The sequence below is a fragment of the Dipodomys spectabilis genome, unplaced genomic scaffold (genome assembly GCF_019054845.1).
Source record: "Dipodomys spectabilis isolate Male_0828 unplaced genomic scaffold, ASM1905484v1 ptg000207l, whole genome shotgun sequence".
Lineage (NCBI taxonomy): Eukaryota > Metazoa > Chordata > Mammalia > Rodentia > Heteromyidae > Dipodomys > Dipodomys spectabilis.
The window spans coordinates 12034539-12056856 of record NW_024870884.1 but is presented as its reverse complement, the minus strand read 5'-3'; the positions used below and the strand labels follow the sequence as shown (position 1 = coordinate 12056856).

Genomic DNA, 22318 nt, shown 5'->3' with positions numbered 1-22318 from the left:
CCTCACAGTGTTAACAAGCCATCTATTCTCCATTCCCATGTCTTCTTCACATCACAGTATCTTCATACTTCATACAAAAATTTCTATTTCTGTTTTCAAAAATACTCAAGAGTACATGAAAAGTAGAACATTCTTGATTGGCTTCAATTGAGAAGAGCTTCTGAAGGTATGGAGATCTCAGGTATACAGTTTTCTGATGATTCACACTAGCTACACAAGGTTGGGAATCAGAGAAGCCTGACATAGAGACCAGAGGGAAGGATCAGCTCTCCTGGTCATAGATAACTCAAACATTTTCTTTCTCAAAATGGATTATCTTCCTATCTTAATTCTTCTTAGACATATGCTATGCCAACAAGCTGACAAATGCCTCCCCCACACTCATCAAAGCCTTTTCCTTTCTCCCAGTTTTTTTTTTTCTGGGGATCAAGTCTTTCTCAAAGCCCTTAATACATCTGATTTACATGTTAGCTGGACAGGGTCTCACCAGGTTCTGCTGACAACTCCCAGCCCAGTGTAGCTCAGTGGACAGCCACAGTGGTTTCATCTGTCAAGAGTGAAAAAGGTTTATGCTCCGGTTCCTCCTAGACTGACACTGACTACAAGGTACACCTGCTTCTCTCAGGCCTACTAAGGTAAAGCTGTCTTCATCCCTGAAGTTAAGATTAACACCCAGTTCACTGCCCTCTTCTGTAATCCTTTCCATTTCTTTTGTCATTTCCAAGTCATTTTTCTCACTTCTTCCCTGAATGGATAGTTGCCCTTCCGTGTGACTTTTGTGTGCCCTCTAATAACTTCTCTAATGGCTTTATTCTTAATGTTCAGCCCCTGTCTCCCAAGACCACTTTCCTTAGATGCATAAGCCTAGTCACAACCAAGGAAGTATTACTACTGATCTTGGCCTTGAAAAATCAGCACAATTAGGCAGCATGGATGTGCTTCAGAACTATAACAAGGTAGGAATGATAGATCTGCCCAGGAGAACAGCACCCATCATCCCCTTAGCTTATCTTCCTCAGAAGGACCCCACCACAGCCTGATCCAAAATCACCTCTGTGGCCCAGCCATGCCCTCATCTGATGGGCCGGCCTTCAAGCCTTGCTACCTGGCCCTGATCCTCCCAGCCATACCCTCATTCGACCAGCCACGCCCTCAACCCTCCTTGTGTTGTCTTCAGCTGCCCAGCCAGGCCCTCATCTGCTCAGTCCTGCCTCCTTCCAACAGTGAGAGGCTCCCTAGGCTCTGTGGTCATTTCTGCATTGCTGTGGCCCATACCTCCTTGTCCTTCCCTATATAATTCCTCTCCCCTGTCCTAAACCTTCATTCTCTGCCCATCTCCATCTCTGGCAGGCCAGTAAGCTGGTCTTTCTCCTGAATAATCTCTTTCAGAAGAAGTCCACCACAGGCGGTTTTAATTCAAATGGGTGGTGGACAGGACTCGTGAAGAGTGAAAACTTTAGAAGAAATTCTCCAAGAAAAGAAGAGAAGGAGAAAACAAGAGGAGAAAGCAGAGATAGAACGCTTAAAATGTTCTAATGACAGGGATTCCAAGCAGGACTCCGCTGAACAAGGGGAGCAGAGAGATCCCCCAACGGAGATCACAATCAGAACCTCGCCCTACACAAGAGAGGACTCAATGGAAGACAGGGGAGAAGAAGAGGAGTTTCTGGCCATCCATCCCTCACAGCAGATGTCTCGGCGAGCAAAGGCCCATCGCTGCAAAGAGAAGAGAAAAGAGAAGCACAGACATGGCAGCCACTCAGCCATGTCTTGGAGATGCCTCCAAACATCTGCTGTGTGCTTAGCTGACCAAGGTGAACACAGTGTTCCATAGGCTGCATCATTACATAAAAACTACTCACTTTGAACCTGAGTCATGGGTCGAGAATGTATGAGACTCAAATTTGTTTTGCCATTTATATTGGCTTTTAAATTCATTGTATTCAGTTGAGATATATTACATGCTTTCCAATTTGCAGAATCTAGACCTAAAAATACTTACATATGTATATGTATGTATATACACACACACATTATAGAAAGACACAAATATCTACATATGTATATATGTAAATACACACATACATAGGACATTTCTGAAAATTAGACAAGCTTCTTTCAGCTCATTGAATACTAGGACATGATAGCAAATGAAATATGCTCACAAGTCTTTTCCTGGGCTCCCTTGTGAATCTCTAAGAAGAATGCAGATCATATCCTCTGCTGATCATTAGGGGCCAAAACTACTCTCAGGTTTTCTCAAAATCTTTAATGCATCTGTTTTTTTTCTTGTTGCTATTACCTGGAGTTCATGTTAATAAATAATTATTTTGTATGATCAGACTACGTAGGCATTGCACCTTTGCGTTCATCTCCTAAAAATATCCTCCTTTGGTCTCACTCTGTGTGAATGCCTATATTCTTATATCATTCTGGACTGGGTTTCAAACTCAGAACCTCATGGCTGTGTGTGGTTTGGTTTTGGTTTTTTGGTCAGTCATGGGTTATTGGTCTTGTGACTTGAACTCAGGGCCTTGGGACTGTCCCTGAGCTTTTTGCTAATGCTTCTGGTTTACAGGCCCTTGTCAGGTCCTGCTGACCATTCTCACTGCAGTTAAGCTCCATGGACAGCCATAATGGTTTCATCTGTCAAGAGTAAAAAAGCCTTATGCTCCTGCTCCTTCTATACCAACCCTGACTCCAAGGTACACCTGCTCCTCTCACAGACTGACTAAGGTCCACATTAGTTAGGCTTATGTCAGGATTAGCTCAATGGAGTACTCTTACTGTCAAGTCTACCTCCAATAATAAGATTCAGGGTTTTATCTCCTGTGAGCCAAACAAGAACTGCTCAGGAACAGGAACTACTCAGGGACATCAAGTCAACTCACAGGCCCAGGCTTTCAGGAAGATGCCACAGAGGGCCTCCTGAATCAAGTAGCATTTGAATCTAGTACATCTTCATTTTCTCCCATCCTTAGCACCCACTGGGTATTATAGCCACAGACAACATGGGAAGGCAAGGAGGTGAGAACACCTCATGTCTACATGCCCTTGAGGATGAGGAAGAAGGGCCACAAATTCAAGGTACCCCATTGCCAAAACCAAGGGCTAGAAATGTACTTCATCTAGCATTTTCCCGCCCCAGCATGAAAGGTGAAAAAAATACTACAGGAAGATCATTTCATACCTCTGTCATAACTACTAGCTCATCTACCATTCTGTGACCTGTCCAAGTGCTCCTGCCTTGACAAAATACACCCTTCCATTCGATTGACAGTGTTAACAGGGCATCTGAATTTCATTTCCATGTCTTCTCCACTTCAAAGAGTCTTCCTACTTAAGAATCTTATTTGTTAGTTTGAAAAAGTACTCAAGAATGGCTGGGTATGTGGCTTAGTGGTTGAGTGCTTGCCTAGCATGCATGAAGCCCTGGGTTCAATTCCTCAGTACCACAAACACAGGAAAAGATAGAAGTGGTGCTGTGGCTCAAGTGGTACAGCACTAGCCTTGAGCAAAAAAAGCAATCGAAGTTCAAGCCCCAGGACTGGAAAAAAATGCTCCAGAATATATCCGTAGTAGAGCATTATTGACTGGCTTCAATTGAGAGGAGCTTCTGAAGTTACGGAGTTCTCAGGTATACAGTTTCCTGATGGTTCATACTAGCTACACATGGTGGGGGCTCAGAGAGGCCTAACATGGAGTCCAGAAGAAAGACCAGCTCTCCTGGTCATAGTCAGATAATCCATTTTGAGAAAGGAAATGTTTGAGTTCTCTTGCTGTCTTAACTTGTCTTAGACATATATGATGTCAACATGCTGACAAAATACACCCCTGTCCTCATCAAGGCCCTTTTCCTTCTCCTCAGAGTTTGTCTGGGGATCAAGTCTTTCTCAAAACCCTTAATGCATCGGGTTTACATCTTAGCTGGACAAGCCCTCACCATGTCCTGCTGACCAGTGCCACCGCAGTAAAGCTCAACGGACAGCCACAATGGGTTCATCAATCAAGAGTAAAAAATGCTTGTTCTCCTGCCCCTTCTATATCAACACTGACTCCAAGGTAGCCCAGCTCCTCTCTCAGACCGACTAACATCAAGCTACCATCCATCTCTGAAGATGAGAGTAACACTGGGCTGACTGCTCTCCTCTCTGTCCCTGTCTACCTCCTTCCTTTTCTTATCTCCAAGTCATCCAATTTTTTGCATTCCTGCCAGAGACATTCCCATTGTTCCTGATGGGGTTAAAAAAGGCTTCAAAAAACCAGAGCATTTTGAACAGAATCTGACCTTCCCCCTACTAAGTTGGAAAGTTAGCTTTACTTCCTGAACAGTGAACCTCCACAAACCAGAAACTTCAAAACCAAAATATTCTGCTTTACTTCTGTTTGAAATTTCTAGAATAGTCTTCACAGTGAAGGAATAACACTATTAACACTATTAACACTAAAAATCAAGTCGGAAGACTAAAGACAGGGAGGAGCATCAATTTATTCTTATTGTCTATAAGTCAGATCAGAATTAGACCAATGTTAGATTTTTCAGCAATATGAAAATAGGTTCCTAGACAAGGAGAATCTCCAAAGTAGGGAAATCACAGCAATATTGGAAGGGGATTGATGAGTTTAGAACAGTGAGGAAGGATATGCCAATGAATTGTACAATGACAGGCACACTATATATCAGTCTGCCCACTGGTTCATGGTGGTTATTTCTCACCTACAAGATACAAGTCTGCATTCTAGTGGAGATAGAGGTACAGTGGGAATGGCTGTGCAACCAATTCAACTTGGAGCTGTACTTATTGAACCTGATCTGTGGCATATCAGGCTTAGAAGTGGCCAATCCTTAGACCTTGCAAGTACACAGGAGACAGGAGCCTAAGGTCAGATGCACATAACAAGGACATGCTATGACCTTAGAAACAGTTGCCCCAAAGATCTCTAAACGATATCATGACAGCACACCTATTTCTGAAGTCTTCACTCCACTACAGCAGGGCAGAGACCAAAAGTGTAGTAGGCAGGCACCAATAGGCTTCCACATCCCTCTGCAGGAATGGTGCTACCCCTGGCCTCCAGAAATTTCAGAGCCCAGCCCTACAGGGCAATGCCTCTGAAGAAAAGCCACTCACTTCCAGACTGACCTATTTTTCTGTCCCAACTTGAAAACCTTTAGAGCTGGTTAGTTTCCAAACCCTTCCATTAATCTGACAAGCTTTAAAGGAAACTTCAACCCAGCTCATCTCTCTGCCTAGTCCCACACCCTTTTCCCAGACATTGGTCCAGAGTACTTCCTAAAATGCCTCAAAATAAACCCTGTGAGATTAGCACCCAGTCATGCTGTGCTCCGCCCCACAGAGCAGATCAAGCTGAGCCACAATCACCACTATCCTCAAGACAAAAATGCTGCCCTTGGACAGGAGTGTTCTTACTACCTACGTCTATAGCTGCTGGGGAAGCAGGCTGGCATTTTGGTCTTACAACTAAATAAACTCTTTCCTGGGACTCGGTTTTGTGCGGAAGCCTCCTAATGTCTGCAAGTTCTTGGTCAGGTTTCTGGGGTTCAAGTGTGAGGGAGGATTTCTGGGGTCCCCTCCTGCATACATAGCAGTCTTCATCACTATAAGTAGACAATGGATTCCTAAAGTGGCTACGGTAACAAATGAAAGCTCCAGCCCAGTACAGATAACTGCCAGGGTATAAAATTAACCCTCAAAAATCAATCGCTTTTCTTTATGCAACCGATGAGAAAAGTGTGGCTTAAATCCAGAAAGCAACTCCATTCATAATAGCCCCACAAAAAAAATGAAATACCTAGGAATAAACTTAACCCATTAAGTGAAGGAGCTCTACGATGAAAATGCTAAAAACTTGAAAAGGAAATCAAAACAGAGCTTAGATAGTGGCAAAAAACTCCCATGCTCCTGGATTGCAAAGATCAACGTCATGAAAATGACAATACTTCCCAAGGCTATCTACAAATTCAGTGCGATACCTATCAATATTCCAGCCTCATTCTTCAAGGAAATAGAGGAGTTATCCAAAACTTCATATGTAACAATAAAAGACCCCGGATAGCAAAAAGGATCCTTAACAGAAAGAGCAGTGCTGGAGGAACATCAATACCCAATTTGAAACCCTACTACAAAGCCATAGTAATCAAAACACCTTGGTACTCCCACAAGAACAGACCCCAGGCTGAGCAACTCTTTAAGAGAAGCTAAGACCGAGAGATGGAGCTTCTTCTACTTCCACCTCAACAGATCACAGATGAAATTAAGTCAAGGAAAAGGATGGCTATTGAAGACAACATAAGGAAAAACAGGATCATCTCTTCCTAGTCCCATACCCTTTCCCAGGCATTAGTCAAGAACACTTCCTAAAAAGCCAAAAAATAAGACCAATAACAATAACATCTCTGATTTTTCCACTTCCAAAGCAGGAAAATAAGTCATTTTATGAGTCAGGATTGGAATCAATGTGCAGTGGGCCATCTGAGGGCAGATCTGGGGCTGAAAGCCCTGAGCATTCAAAGGAAGAAAGTGGTTCCTGGCATAAAGGTGATATTGTAGGCTTTTTCTTCAGAGGGGAATGTGGATTTTGAACATGTAAAAACTTGGTTTATCATGTTTTAACATGAGGGTCAGACAGTGATGAATCCCCAGTTAGGTAACCCTAACTGGAAGTAAGGGTCTCAAGGGAACACATCCCACTGAAGGAGCTGATGCTGTCCTTAGGTGATTCATCCCCACTCTCAGATGCCAGCCACCATGGCTCCATTGGAGTCTAGCCTTCTCCCTTCCTGCCCTGGAGTCAGGAAAGGAATTGGGGATAGTGGAAATGGTTAGTTTGCTGTGTTAAGGGTTTGAGTTCCATTTATTTGACTTCTAAAATAATCTTGAAAAATCAATGTGGGAATCAGGCATGGGAAGAAATCTCTGTCCACATTTATCAGGATACCATGGTATTTTGTACCATCTTAGCACTGTTTAGCTGACAGTTGAAGATTGTACAAATAAAAGTCATTAATGCTCCCCCAAAAGATTAGAACCTAGCCATGGTATCCTCAGCCCCACAGAGCAGATCAAGCCGAGCCACAGATACCAGTGGGGCAGCAGTGTTCTTACTGCCCAATCCTTCCCTCCCTTGAGCACCAGAAAGGCAAGGAATCCCTGGCGGTCCCCAATGTCAACGATACCCCGGTCCTGAAGCCTGCTGCTGGGGTAAACTATAGCTGCTTGGGTAGCTCATAGCCAATAAAGGCTCTTCTAAGAACCCCTTCATTGACTTCATGTTTATTTTCCTCCAGGCTCAGCCCAATTCCACAGAGCTAAGACCCACCTTCCTAGGACACATGCTGTCCAAATTGGCCATTTGGTATTTGAGGTTTCATAGTGGTTGCATAAGCCTGAAGCTCTGTAAGGGTTTAAATGTAGTAGAGGGGCTGGGATGGTGGCTCAGTGTTAGAGTGCCTGCCTCCTAGGCATGAGGCCCTGGGTTTGATACCTCAGCAGCACATATGCAGAAAAAAATCACAAGTGGAACTTGGTTCAAGTGGTAGAGCATTAGTCTTGAACTAAAAAAAGTTAAGGGACTGTGTCCAGGCCCAGAGTTCAGGACCCAGCACCAACAAACACACACACACACACACACACACACACACACACACACACACACACACACAAATATACATGTATTAGAGCCTTTCTGATGAAATAGCCAAATTCACCTAGCAATAACAATTAGAGATCCTTGAATCAAGAAGTCCATGCAACAACTTGCATGGCCTTAGACCTAGTGATTAACGCACCAGGTTTTTAGATCCATGTTGTCTCAGTGACTGGAGCTTAAATCACTTCACTTGGTGCTCACCTAGTGCTCAGAGAGGTTGATGTTAGGGAAACCTCAGTCTCTGAAGAAATGAAGCCAGGGAAGCCAATTCAGAACAGGTTCTTCCCCTCCTTTACCAGAGAAGTCTAGAATCTACATCATAAATAAAAATTGAAAACCCATTCAAAGTTCCCTTTGAATGAAGAGGGCCAAGGCACTAAGAGCAAGCATGGTCCCAGATTTCTCAGCATCCCAGGATCAAGATAGAAGCTCTATTGTGAGGAGCTGGGTCCAGTTCCTCTTATTGGATTCTGCCTCCATAACAGATGCTTAAATGAGTCCACATTCCTGAGAGGTCCTAGGTCAGTTTGGAGAGTTTAGGGTCTTCTTGCTATTGGAGGTATTTAGAGGATATTAACCCTTGTGCATGGAGTTTGAAGCTACCAATTCCTTCCCTGCCTACTGGTTAAAGGTGAACAACTATCTCTTAGACTTCTACTTAAGTGCTAGAGAAAATGTTCACCTCAACATTGAGGAAAGTACAGAATCAGCCAAGAGAATCTCAATTGCAGAACCTGCTAGAGTCACTAGCTTGAGAAAGAGTAAGCTGGCAATAATCATTAAATCTGAAAAGTAGCTAGAAAGCCAATGGCTGTACATTCTAGCATTTACTCCTGTGAACACTGAGTATTGGAGGGAGCTTATCTCAGGCAATGTGGAGGAGAATGTCATCTTGAACTATGCTTAGCAGCCTCCCTAACAAGGGTCTGTCTTTGAAGATCTCATTGCTAGATCCCTTGTCCTGCATAAGAACAACTCGCTGGCTTCAACCTACTCTGGCCCTCCTGTCTTCAGTGATGGGACCAGAAAGGCTAAGATATGCTTCAGGCACTAAAAGCCTGAGATCCAATCATAAGGCTTCACAAGCTTTCCCAGAGAAAGTGGGAATAATAGATTGCTAAATAGAAGCTCCAGGACAATGCTATTGAGAGTCCTTAGGGAAACCCAGAGAAAGGCCACCAGAGCATCTGTCCCTTGCAGCTACCACTGTATGTGACACATTCCTAGCCAAAGGAGCATACATCTTTTCACAAAACTCAAACACCAAAATTCAAACAACATCCATTCTTTCTCTAACTGGTGATGTCTAGCTTTCTCCAAAAATTGCTAGTGAATGCCAGAAGCAGGATCATTCCAAAGAGAATCACTCAGCATCATAATCAGATGTCAGATCTTCAGAGTTTTGTATTCAGGCAAAGTACAAAAGAGAAGACATATGTGTAAATCTCTATTAATTAGATATCATGAGAACAAATGGTTGATATAAGGGAAAAGGTAGAGCATCAAAAACAACTCCATGTCTTAATAACAGTGGACCAGAATAATTGAGCTTGAAACTATGTTAATAGACTAGTCCCACAGGAAGACTGCACAGCTGCTCAGGACATCTGACTACAGGATTCAGCATCATAACACTCAGATATAATCATTCCCAGAGTGAAGAAGAGGTGCCTGGACCACCTTGAGGTAGGTTTTCCCTCCCAGAGGCATCCCCAAATTCTGAATGTGGACAAAAGGAAGAGCTCTAGAGCATTCCCATTTTCTACACACCCCTACGTTTTGTGATGCACTTGTGTTTTCCTGCTGAATCTTTGCCATTCAACTTGGGTCAGAGTTTTCTTTTAGGCTGGCCTTTGATGTCTGGTAGAAAAATTAAGAGTTTGGATACCTGGACAATGCACTGCGCAGAACAATATTTCTTGGCAGTACTGGTGTTTGAACTCAGGGCCTCTTGCTTGCTAGGTGCATAATCAGTCAGTTCAGCTATGTTTCTAGCCCCTTCAATAGTAATTTTGGTAGATAAGAAAGTAGTCCCCCAGAATCCTCGAGATACTTTCAGATTTCTAGCATGTCCTGGTACCCCCAAGTTCCTGACATCCTGGAGTATTAGCTCTTAGGCAGACATTAGCTATTAGGACATCAGAGCAATTAATATATATGTACATATAATATATATAATATATTAGCATATTTCAAGAGAATGGCCCCTATACCATTCCCTAGGGAGGCTTCCTCTCTGCAAGGGGAAATAGGAAAGGCTTACCTGGCTTCTCCAAGGAGAAGCAGGTTCTCTAGTAAACTGGGTATTCTGGGTGGTGGCTTCAGCCCAAGACACTACCTCCATAGTTTTGTCAAAGCTCAGTAGGCCTAGGTGGTCAAGAGCCACCAAGAATTCAAGACCCCAGTATTTGTTCATCCTCCATACGTTGATACACTTCAGTGCCATTAACTATCTCCAAGAAGTAAGCAGCCAGAAGACAGTAGAACATCATCGTCCCTGTGCAAGGAAAGGAAATGAAGCCAGAGTTCTTCTCCATGATGATCTTTACATGTTAAGGTTGTAAAGCTGTGAGACACCAACAGACTCACAGCTACTGAGCTAGAAATGGCGGGTGGGGAGGAAGGGGAGAGGGGAGAGAGGGAAGAGATCAGGAAGGAAGGAATGAAATGATCAAAGCCAGGACACAATGGAGATGCAGAAAATTTGCTCAGGTCCAAAAGCAAGCCTAAGAGAAAACCGAGGTCAGACCAACCAAGGACTGCGGAAGGCTGAACAAATCCATCTTCCATGGCCAGTTACCTCAGTGTTACCCCAGTAACCCTGCTATCCTTCTGCCAAAATGATCTCTAGCCTCACCTGCCCATGCTGGCCCTAGACACACATACTTTTCACTTCCCATAGTCCACAGCTGGTCTAGTCAGTCAAGGACCCCAAAAACCCATTGCCAAGAATCTTATCTGGTGGACTGCAAACCTGGCTTCTATAACCAAGGAAGCGTCATCTGTCCTAGTGAGGAGAGCAGAATCTTAGATTCACCTGACATCTGACTTGGTAAGATTTAGAGATTCTAGGTGGAAGACTCAAACAATTAAAACAAACCTCTAGCTTTTCTTGTTTTGTAAGTGCTGAACTAAAATTTTTACCGAAGACTATTCACTACTTTTTCTTCTCCACAAGAATGGAAACCAAAGGAAAGTGTGTGCATGCTGTCTGAGCAGGGCTTTCCCCAGCATAACTGGAGTCCCAAAGGAAACTGGAGGAAAGTCATTTGTTATGCTTGGAATGGATTCCAAGACAGGGGCTCTCAGCACTTCCTTTTTCTTAATAATGGTAAGCTGTGGGCTGATCTAAGATGTCCTTTTCCAATCTTTGGATGTCTCATTCCCCAAATCCTTAGAAAATATGCAATCCTGAAGATCTGGTTCCATCTGGACTGGATCCTTTTCTCCTCATTAACATGCTATGTCACCAGACACACATTTCTATTCTGTTCTCCTGAATATTCAAAAAGCATGAAGACAGGCAAAACACAGAACCCATGCTGTGTGGTCACCAAAGCAATGAGAGCCTAGATTTAAACTTTGTGTCCTTTACCTTCAGGACATCCAAGTAGAATACGTGAACTGTCTGTGGCCCCAGTCAGGTAACTGGCAGCTCCCTGAGCTCAGGCTGACCTTCCCTTCTGCCCCTACATCTAGCCATCAACCTCACCAAGAGGCAAATCACCTCATCCTCAGAGTGACAGGGGGAAGAATCAAGGTCAGGAGCAGGCTCCAAAGGGCTTCGTCCGGAATTGAGCAAGGACTTTTAGGATTACCAACATCATAGCTCAGATGAGTGTCCCAGGAAGGAAAGAAAACCAAAGTTTGGAAACTTTGACCCTGCCATGAAGGCAAAGGAACCTTTCTTGGGAACACAGCTAGAAGTCAGTATAGAGCAGCTGCAGAGGTTTGTGCACTTCTCAACAGGACTTTTCGTCCACATTACTAAGTATTTGATTTGCTTCTATTTACTGGGACTCAACAAAGCAGGGCAAAGTCATTGCTCAGTAAGTCAGTACTTTCCTCACTAAATTCTTCAGTCCAAGATCAGACCTGGTTCCAGCCCTGAAGATTTTTGGCAGAGTTGCCAAGCTCCGCCCTCCCAGAGATACAACTAAAGAAACTGAAGGGAAAAGAAAAGGTCTCGAGGTAAGGCACTACTTTGACCTGGTACAAGAGGGTGGCTGTCTCTAGCCCAAGGTGGAGGTAGCTTGGTACAGCAGAGGAGAAAGGACCAAGACCCATTCAACTCCTGCTCCTCCACAAATAGATTAGGCCCTAGCTTGCTTCATACTGGCGGAATCCACTACCTCTGGTGACTTTTTTCCTAAGATATTGAAGTCAGAAATCTCTGAGCCAAGGAAAAACAGGTGAGAAATCCCCACATCCATCCTTGACAAGGAAGCTCCTTTACCCACTTCACCATCCCTGTTACCACCACATCCAAAACCAGTGAGTTCTTATAAACGTCATGCTGCTCTCCTGTGACCCTCTGCCTGCTAACAATGGAGATTCTGCACAAGAAGACATTTGACCTGTTTTCAGGATGCTCTGTCCCAAGACTCATCCTTCTCTATTTCTTTTCCCAAGGGATGGAGGTTGAATGCTTCAAGGGCTGAGGTCTGGCCCTCCTCATAGATGTGGTTGGACCAGACAAAAGCTCTCCATGAGAAATGAACTCAAACCAAAGTGAAACAGACTCCTTCACAATAGCTACTAGATCACCTGTCAGAGGTTAAGCATTTAAGATAGGCCAAGGGGCTCAAGGCTATAAGCCAATAGTAAATGAGGCCTGAAAAACCATTCAAATATGGTATGTAAAGGCTCTGCAAGCAGAATTGTTTCAACTGAAAAACAAGTGAGCTTCACTGAAATCTGGATTGACCAAAAAGAAAATCATCTCCAGATACATGAAATGAGAGGAGGGGAAGAGATGGAGGTATGTATGAAGGAATATTCTAAGTTTGAGAGTGTAGAGAACACCAGGGTGCACAGCTCAGGCCCAGCTAGTTGGCTCTGGCATGTACTTTACTGAAAAGGAAGATCAGAGCTGGGAAAGCAGGTGACTGACATCAGCAGGTGCTTGGAGAGTGGGATACCAGGCTCTTTGGAGGCAGCACCTTTCCAGAGAACTACCAATTCCTTGCTGTCAAAAACATACAGGAAGTTGCCCCAGTCCGGGAATGTTACTTCCTGAGACCATAGAGAAAAGAGTGGACTGGGACAAATCCCCTAGCTCCCTGGAGCAGCGCAGCCTAGCCACAAGCTCCAGGGCAGCCCACCTGGACTCTCCACCCCCACCAAGAGCAGGCACTTTGCAAACACCTGATTTCATTTACCCAGCTGCCTACACTTAGCTTGCTGCTAGCCTTACTCAAACCTCTTGGGAATGGGGCCTCGCCCATTCTCCCTGCCCTTGGTTTCTTGTTTGAGAGAAGCCTCAACTTTGTCACCATTTTCAGTCATCTCCATACCACGGCATGACTGAAGAGGGAGGCTTCAACATCTTCCACCTGAGCTAGGGTTAGGCCCTTCTGGTTCTTCCCTCTCCTTGGTCCAACAACTGAAGCCATTTGTGCCTTCCTTCCCTGAGATCACAGCCAGTATAAGGTCTCCCCTAAGAGCTAGAAACCTGTCATGCTACAGTAGAGACCTCAAGCCAAAGTGGCCCTGCCCATGCTTGTATCAAGAGACCTGTCATGAGCTCCAATTAGCCCACTTCTGAGGTCCAGCTTGGGTCCATTCTCCCCCTCTCTTGCTCCCTATCCAGGGAACCCTTCAAGTTCTGGGTTCTGGCCCTCTTCCTGTCATGGCTGGGCAGTGGCTCACACATGGCAGATAAGATAAGAGTCACAGACAGCTTCGGTTGTCCACACTCAAGCCTTGGGCTCAGAGTACATCCCTGAGCTACCAGGCAAGTCAGACTCCAGCACCAGAGCTGGATGGCCACAAGGCTTTAGAAGCAAACAAGATTATTCCTGGCATCTAACAGCCAACTTCCTGACGAGTGATGCCTCTGGTTTTGACCCCAGCCCTTTTAGAAAACAAAGCAAAAACCTCCTGATTCCAGGCCCAAAGTACCCCAGCATGGGCTAGGAGAGGCCTTTCCCGGGGTCCTGACTATGATATTCCCTCCGGAACTGGGGTTGCATTCAGCTCTTCTGGGAGCTAGACAGGGTTAAAGGACCACTCTTCAGTAACTGAGGCCAACATGGTTTTTCCCATCCAAACTCCCAACCCCTAAATTTCACCAGGCAGACCAGGCAGCCTCAGAAAGCCCCTTGTACCATTGCTCGGTGTCAGATCTGAACAGAACCAGTGGTAGCAGCACCTCCCTGGCTCCCTTTCCAGCCAACCCAGTAGCCAACATTACTTTTCTTCAGACCAGAAGCTGCTAGAATTCCAACTTCCTTCTCCCTCCTCTTCTGTCACCTTTTACCAGTGGGAGCCTACACTCCACCTCACACTCTGCAAATTTCTTGACCCCCACCCACAGTTCTTTCTTCTCAAGCTGCTGCTTAACTGAGGACTGGCAGGATCAACTTCCCCCCCCCCCCGCCCCCCCGGACTTCAGGCCTGTGCCCAGAACTCCATGCTGAAGCCAGGGTGAGCATTCCTAGTGCAAAAGGGCTCATCTAGCCACTTGTCTTCTCCCTGCCTAGACAAAGTCCATCTTCTGGAGAAGCAGGCCCACACCCTATGGAAGAGAAAGTCCCTATTCATCCTCAGCATGCATTTGTTCCTGGCTTCCCTAAAAGCCACGAATCCCCTCCAGACTCAGCCAGGTCGGTCTACTTCCCAGTGCAATCACTCCTTCTAGTCCATGGACAGAAGCCCAAGATACCCTCTGCTCTGTCAGACAAAGATAACTTTAGCTTCCACTAGAGACCTGTTTTGGCCTACAGCATGGCTGGCTAGAACCACCGTTACAAAGCGGAGTTGAGGGCTTGCTGGGAAGGAGGTTTTTATAGACCCGCTTGGGCTCATTCTTCTAGATCAGCTGTTCTCAACTCTGCAGCCTGCATTAGAATCACTTGGAGAGCTTATTAAAACACACCCTCTGGGCCCCATCCCCAGAGTCCTTGATTCAGTAGGCCTGGGCTAGAATTCGAGAATTTGCCTCCCAACATGCTTGGTTCCCAGGTGGCACTAATATTACTATTCTACTGCCTCCATATTGAGACCTACTGTTCCGAAGTCTCCAGAGTCGATAGCCAGTGGAGGGCCATCAGCCAGGATTGTCTGTACACAATAGCTTCAGGATTTGGGGAATGGCTAAGAATGGTCCACTTGATTTTCTGGATGTCTTAATGTTTCCTTAGTTGTGGTGGTGTTGGTGGCTGTTGCTGGTGGTATTGGAGGTGATTGTGTGTGTGTGTATATGTGTGTATATGTGTGTGTGTGTGTGTGTGTGTGTGTGTGTGTGTGTGCCGGTGTGGTCTTGTGCTTGAACTCAGGGCTTGGAAATGTCCCTGAGCTTTTTTGTTGAAGGCTAAAGCTCTACTTCCTGCTTTCTGGTGGTCAATGAAAGAGAGGCGTCTCACAGATTTCCCTGCTTGGGTTGGCTTCAAATTGTGATCCTCAGATCTTAGCCTCCTGAGTAACTGGATTACAGGTGTAAGCCACAAGTGCCCAGCTTGATTTTGGGTTTGATTGACAACAATGATACCTATTTCTTGGATACAGAAAGCTGTTTTCTACATTACACACTTGTGCACATAGATTTTACAATATATACATTTCATATTCTGATGGTATATATGTACAGTAACAAAGAAATTTGAATATTTAGCTTACCTGTTAGTTAAGAGAAACCAAGGCCTGCACTCAGTTTGTGCTGCTTTTCCTTTTTCAAGCTTGCTTTGCAAACCAGTGTCTCCCACTCAAATATAATCGCATCAATGTCACCAGGCAGTCCCTTCATTTTAACAATTGCTAACCAAGCTCGAGGGAGATGGAGTGGTGATGGAGAAGTCAGTCTTGTTTTCCTCTTTTTCACGCATGTGCTCTTTGAGTGTACAGGTGCCAGGCCTGCTACCCAAGCCATGAGCAAAGCAGGAGCACCACACCTGGGAGTGACTTCCCTAGGGCCACAATGCTGCAGAGCCAGGGACCCCACATGATCAAGGCCCAGCTATGCCTACGCCCCCAAATCTCCTGAACAGTGGGTGGGCTTTTGCTCTGTTCTACCATCATGGCTTGGTGGTGAGCTCAGGAGGGAAACCTGAGAATCTCACCAGATTTCTTACGATTCCATCCCAGCTCTACAGATGAGACAGATGTCCCCCATAACATGGGGACCAGTCCCATAGCCTGTAGAGAGCCACATGACAGGGCTTTCTCCAACCCACTTTGGGGGCAGAGCAGTTCACTGAAGCATTTGGGATTTGAAGTGCCACATGCTTAGGTTTGAATTATGATTCCCCACATGGTCAGCTGCATGACTTTAGGCAAGTTGCTTAACCTTTCTGAATCTTTGTGGGTTTTTGCCTTCTGTTTTTTTTTGTTTGTTTGTTTTTGTTGTTATTGTTTTGGGTCCAGTCGTGGGGCCTGAACTCTGGGCCTCGGCGCTGTCCCTCAGCTCTTCAGCTCAAGGCTAGCGCTCTACCACTTGAGCCACAGCGCCACTTCTGGATTTTTTTTCTGCTTATGTGGTGCTGAGGAATCGAACCCAGGGCCTCATGCATGCAAGGCAAGCACTCTATGACTTCACCTTCTCAGCCCTGCATTCTAGTTTTTTTTTTTTTTTTGGTTGTTGTTGTTGTTGGTCATGGGGCTTGAACTCTGAGTCCCGTTTTTTTTTTTTTTTTTTTGGTTGTTGTTGTTGTTGTTGGTCATGGAGCTTGAATTCTGAGTGCTGTCCCTCAGCTCTTCACTCAAAGCTAGTACTCTACCACTTGACCCACAGAGCCAAATCATTTTCTGGTGGTTTATTGCAGATAAGCGTTTCATGATTTTCTTGCCCAGGCTGGCTTTGAACCACAATCCTCAGATCTCAGCCTCCTGAATAGCTAGGATTACAATCGTGAGCCACTGGCACATGCCTTCCTTCTGTTTTTTTTCAACTGAAACTACTAACCTGGAGTTGTTGAGAGGCTTCAATTTGATGCTAAAATCACCAACTCCCCAGGTTGGAATCCTGTTGCCACTGCCCTTGCTGTGCATGGAATTCAGCTGTGGAAGTCTGGCTTAGGCCTACCCAGAGGGCCTGCTTAAGACCAGGGAGACTCTTGGCTCCAAGGTCTCACTGTGAGAAGATTTCATAGAATGACCACAGGGTTGTGGTCTTAGACCTGGTGAGGCCCCATCTGTTAGTTCTTGGGGTGGCCTGACTTAGGCTATTTCTCTTATGTCTCATGTTGCTGGCCTGTGACCTAGGCTGAGAGCCAACCCCCAGATTTGGGAGTGTTCCCCCACCCTCAACAGGAGCTGACAGGAGGTTCACTGTCCACCTCACCCAGTATTGCAGCTGCCAGGAGGCAGCCTCACTCCACAGCTGGAGTACATGGGCCAGGACCACACCCTCCAGGGGTGACTCCAGGCCTGACTCCAGGCCAAACTACCTGCTGGCTTAAATATCATTTCTTTGCAAACCACTGAAAAAGCCACCTGATTGTCAGTCAAACATAGCTGCGGTCAGGTGACCCCAAGGAGACATACTTGAACTATTTCAATTTCTTTTCTGTTTCTTCTTTCTTTCCTCCCCCTCTCTCTTACCTTCTCTCTCCCCCTTTCTCTCCCTCCCCCCCCTCGTCTTCTCTCTCCCCCTTTTTCTTCTCCCCCCCTCTCTCTTTAAAGTCAGTCCTGGGCTTGAACACAGAGACCTGGCACTGCCCCTGAGCTTCTTTCGGTCAAGGCTAGCATTCCACCAATGGAGCCACAACACCACTTCTGGCCTTTTCTGTGTATGTGGTATTGAGGAAAGAAACCCAGGTCTTCATGCATGCTAGGCTAGCACTCTACCACTAAGACACATTCCCAGCCCCTATTTCATTTTTAACCCATGTTTAAATATCAGCATCTTACTGGGCTCTGTTGACTCATACTGTAATCCTAGCTACTCAGGAGGCTGAGATCCAAGGATCCCAGTTTGAAGCTAGCCTGCGCAGGAAAGGCCCTGAGAATCTTATCTCCAGTTCACTACCATAAAAAGCACACCTGTAATCCTAGCTACTCAGGAGGCTGAGATCTGAGGATTGTGGTTCAAATCCAGCCATTTTTGTTTGTTTGTTTGTTTGTTTGTCAGTCGTGTGGCTTGATCTCTGGGCCTGGGCACTGTCCCTGAGCTCTTCAGTTCAAGGAGAGCCCTCCACCTCTTGATCCACAGTGTCACTTCCAGTCTTTGGGTGTTTAATTGGAGATAGAAGGCTAGGGCTCCTTAACCACCGGGAAGAAGCAGGGACAGAGAGGCGCATACCAGGGACTTGCATGGCTTCCAGAGCACCCCTGAGATCCCTGGGTTTTGGTAGATCAACTTCAGATCCTGGGCTAGAGAGTCCAGGGAATGCTTTTGCCAGGAGGCCGCAGCACCTTGGGAAGCGCCAAGAGGGGGCGCATTGGAGCCTGCTTCCTGAGAGATGCAGGGCAGCCCTCATCCAGCTTGCCTGCAGCTGCTTTCACCAGCTGGCACAGCCAGAGGTAGAGGCTGGGGCCAGGGAGAGAGCACAGGGGAGAGGCTCCTGAGTCCGGCCACAGGAGCACATGGACCTGGAGCTGAGCACTGGGCATGCTGCTGCTGGAGCTGGGAGAGCTGCTGTTCTGCTGGGGCCCAGGCTGAACCAAGCATTTGGGAACAGCCAGGGACCAGATTGGGCAGGGGTGGTGGGTGGAGGGGACCCTGTTTACCCCCCCCCTTGACCTTCCCTGAGCCCAGCCTGAAGTAGAGGTGGTTCTTCCCTGAGTTTGCACACACTGGCAAAGCAGGCAGGGGCGCCCCACGATACCAGGAAGATTCCCTGTTCCACCAAAGTGGGCGATGGCGTGGGCATGGGGGTGATGACCCCCCGGGGGTGGGCACCCAGGAGGGAGAACCAGGCTTACACCTGCAGGGAGAGCTAGTTGTGTAAGATAAATCTACAGGAAGACACCTATGAGGGTGGAAAGCTGCGTCCTAGAAGATAAGGTCAGATACTCTAGCTCTCATGGCCCTTCCAGAGATGACCACACAACTGGACACTGAATAGTATAGGCAAGCATATTTTGTCTCACACCTAGAAAGCAAAGGAGACAGATAATAGAGACTTGAAGGGTAACAAGAGATTTAGGACACACCTGTAGGACTAAAGATCTTAGAAAGTTTCAAACCTGATCTCAAGCAAGCCAAATATGCCATTCCTACCACATAGGAGTTATATGTGCTGCCAGAGATGGAGGTAGCAGGCACGAGAGAGAAATAAGGTTTTACACCAGCCAAGAACCTTGAAGAGCAACTTTCCAGAAGCCCAAGTAATGAGGTATACATACCATAGCAGGTTAAACAGCAACTTGAAAGCCAAGATTATAGTTGAGTCGTCCAGGGAAAGAAAAAAATGTTTCATTCCATACTCAATGCACCTTCCCCATGGCCTCTACCCTGGCTAGCAAGGTCTCAGCATGACACATCCCTGCATAGTGGGCTGCTGTGACCACAGAGACCCTGGAATGGGCCCTAGTTTCAAGCCCTCAGCTTCAGACTCATCTCCACGCTCTGCCACACCAAACCACAAAACAAGATGCCTGCCTCAAACTTCACCAAGTTTCAGGACACACGGGAGACCTGCAGACATCTTCCAGACACTCCATCTAGTCAAAGACAGTATTGAGAACACTGAAGAATGGGCTTTACTTAGAACTACTACTTGGATCTGATCTGATATGCAAGGCATGTATATCTCTGTTTTAGGCCTTGTTTGAAAGGATTCTCAATGTGAAATGGATGCTCTGGAGGAAGGAAGAGGCATCCTTTATCTCCTATGGTCTTGTCCAAAACAAGGACAATTACTGCAATCCTGGAAGACTAAAGTTCAGAAACAGAATCAAGTATGTTTCCATTTTTGGCATATCAAGGTAACACTCACAGGATAATGCTAATTCTTTAGACTTTATTGTCAACTTCTCAACACTGAGGAAACTGGGGAAACAGGCTAATGATAAATCACAGATGACACAACCAACACAGGAAGTCTTGCTTTGGGAGATGTCAAGCTACCTTAATGGACATCTGGTGTCTTGTTTCCCAGTTAGGCTAGGTCACAGGAAAGGACTCAGGGAAGGTTTTTTACCTTTCCAATATGTGGTTATGTGTTAGTCTTGGGCATGTACCTCAGAGAGGAAAAAGAATAACATCAAACACAGGGAAGAAATTAGATCCAGGAAGATCTCTTGCTTGAGGCAAAGCCAGATAGTGGCTGCAATCTGTTGGGAACAGAGGTCAGACATCCAGGAAACTAGCCTGTCTCCCAGCCAGAAGTCTTTAGTCCCAAGTCTTACTTAGATGGTAGACACCCATAGGTAGTATGACATCTTTGTTGTAGGTTTTTCTTTGTTTCTGCCTTTCTGAAGAAGTTAAAAGTTTGGAAGTTATTTGTCCCAGAGACATTAGGATCTCAAGCCTAGAGAGTTGGAAGGATCTGCCAGAGTCAGTATCTTGCATATCAATGCCTTATACTTCACCTCCTGGCCTACTGCTAAGAGCCTGGACAAATTCCTAGAGTTCCCTTCTTTCCAGCACATGTACTTAGGGCCTCAAAAACCAAAGTAGCCACTGTCACTGTAGCATATATTAAGGTAGTTCAGACCTATTGGATCAACAGGTCTGAGCTCTACAATTGTGCTTGTTCCCATAGACCTCAGAAAGACCTTGTGGTCAGGGGACTGTCTGTAGCTGAACTAGGCAAAGTAAAGACAAGGTCAAAAAGCAGGAAGCAGAATCTGGAATGGAAAGCTCAGGCCAAGACATAGAGAAGACACAATGACTTACTCATAGCCTTATCCAGGGCTACTTCAACCTAGCTCCAAGAAAGAAGCTATTTTTAATGTGGGAAAAGAACAGAAGCGTATACTGCTGAAATGTGGCACAGATGGAGAACTCAGTGAGATGAGCCCAGGATGAGAAGAGGGACGATCGTAACCCACGTGATAGGTTCCCGAGTTGTAACATTAGACTCAATGAGACTCATACAGGAGGCGTCATCCTTTTCCAGAAGGCTTGGGTCAGAAATGTTTTGGATGTCACATAATGGGGTGTTTTGGAAATGACCCAGATCTGAAGAGGGAAAAGTGAAATTCCTAAGTGGTGTGTGTTCCTTACACACACCTGAAGCTCATCTTATACAGTTTGGCATGCTTGCATTTTTCCTAGAACCTGTGATCTATGGTCAAGTGGAATTTTCCGTTTCTGGCATGGTGTGAACACTCAAGAATTGGAAGTTTAGAAGCATGTTTGGTTTTTTGGATTAGACTTCAGGTAATTTTCCATATCATTGGCCTGAGCAAGGATTTTTAAAAATAAGATCTCCAAAGCAAAAACAGATAAATGGGGTTATATGGAATTGAAACATTCTGCATGGCAAAAGAAACAGAATAAAAAATGTAGAGAATGGAAGAAAACATTTACAAACTCGCTGATGAGAGATTAACATTCCTAATGTGTAAACTCTATATCAAGAGAATATACAATTAAAAGTGGACCTAAAACTTGAATAGACCTTTCAAGAGACATGCAAATTACTTAACAGGCCTACAAAAATGTTGCTAATTAGGATAATGTAACTTAAAAGCCACAATTAATTGTCACTTTACCACATTTAGAAGAGTGTTTTTAAGTTTACAGGTTTTTAAAATGTTCATAGAGAGGAAAACATTATATACAGCCTTATAGAAAACTATATGGATGTTTCCTTAAAATTTAAAGATACAACTACCATGGGATCTACTACTGGGTACATGGGATTGGCTACTGGGTATATAACCAGAGAACAAATCCTGTCTGTATTCCTGAGTCTACTGCAGGATTACTCACAATAATGTTCATAATTCACAGGCTATGGAGTCTTAGACATCAGTTGACAAGTGGATAAAGAAAATGTAGTTTGTATACACAATGGAATAACATTTAGCCATAGGGAAATCCTGTCATTTATTGGAACTTGCATGAACCTGGAAGAATTAAGTGCTGAGGCACAGAATGATAATCTATGGTCTTGAAGTTGAAGAAGCTCCCCTTGGAATATTGGTAGTCACAAGCTGGGAAGCATAGAAAGAGAAGATAGCGAAAGATGGGCCAAAACGCACCAAGTACAATAGAACAGATAAATTCTAGTGTTTGTTGCCCAGGAGAGAGACGATTATATTGAGTATTTCAAAAATCTAGGAGGAGATTTCTAGTATTTGAGATGATACCATGCATATATGATACTATGCATATATGTAACAAACCATACCCCATAAGTATTCAGTTAAGTCAATGAAAAGTTTTGAAGAACGTTTTACAATTTAAGATCAGAGTAGTAATTCCAGGAAACATTTTAACAGAAATAACATCCAACTAGTCTTCAACATTTTACATCAGTATGCCCTTAAGCTCATTTCAAGGTGTGCTTTAAATCCATTGTATTTTAAGCCTCTC

The 22318-nt window shown here is 45.1% G+C and overlaps 1 pseudogene; it reads left to right on the top strand.

Moving 5' to 3' along the window:
• Positions 1 to 17248, top strand: part of LOC122122234 — a 35101-nt pseudogene extending 17853 nt beyond the window's left edge.
• The last annotated feature ends 5070 nt before the right edge of the window (positions 17249 to 22318 follow it).